This window comes from Physeter macrocephalus, chromosome 14 (assembly GCF_002837175.3).
Source record: "Physeter macrocephalus isolate SW-GA chromosome 14, ASM283717v5, whole genome shotgun sequence".
NCBI lineage: Eukaryota > Metazoa > Chordata > Mammalia > Artiodactyla > Physeteridae > Physeter > Physeter macrocephalus.
Window position 1 is genome coordinate 53,777,907 of NC_041227.1, and position 591 is coordinate 53,778,497.

The window sequence follows — 591 nt, forward strand, 5'->3', positions numbered from 1 at the left end:
AGACAGCTTAAGAGACCTCTGGGACAACATTAAATGCACCAACATTTGCATTATAGGGGTCCCAGAAGGAGAAGATAGAAAGGACCCGAGAAACTGTTTGAAGAGATTACAGTCGAAAACTTCCCTAACATGGGAAAGGAAATAGCCAGCCAAGTCCAGGAAGCACAGAGTCCCAGGCAGGATGCACCCAAGGAGAAACATGCTGAGACACACAGTAATCAAAATGACAAAAATTAAAGACAAAGAAAAAGTACTGAAAGCAACAAGGGAAAAATGACAAATAACATACAAGGGAACTCCCATAAGGTTAACAGCTGATTTCTCAGCAGAAACTCTACAAGCCAGAAGGGAGTGGCATGATATATTTAAAGCGATAAAAGGGAAGAACCTACAACCAAAATTACTCTACCCGGCAATGATCTCTTTCAGATTCAATGGAGAAATCAAAAGCTTTACAGACAAGCAAAAGCTAAGAGAATTCAGCACCACCAAACCAGCTCTACAACAAATGCTAAAGGAACTTCTCTAAGTGGGAAACAAAAGAGAAGAAAAGGACCTACAAAAACAAACACAAAACAATTAAGAAAATGG

At 39.8% G+C, this 591-nt stretch overlaps 1 protein-coding gene across 1 annotated transcript in view; it reads right to left on the reverse strand.

The window, feature by feature from the left end:
• The window catches only part of ATF7IP2 (activating transcription factor 7 interacting protein 2), a 52,901-nt gene that overhangs the window by 3,358 nt on the left and 48,952 nt on the right, over positions 1–591 (reverse strand). The gene's annotated exons all lie outside the window — the stretch shown is intronic.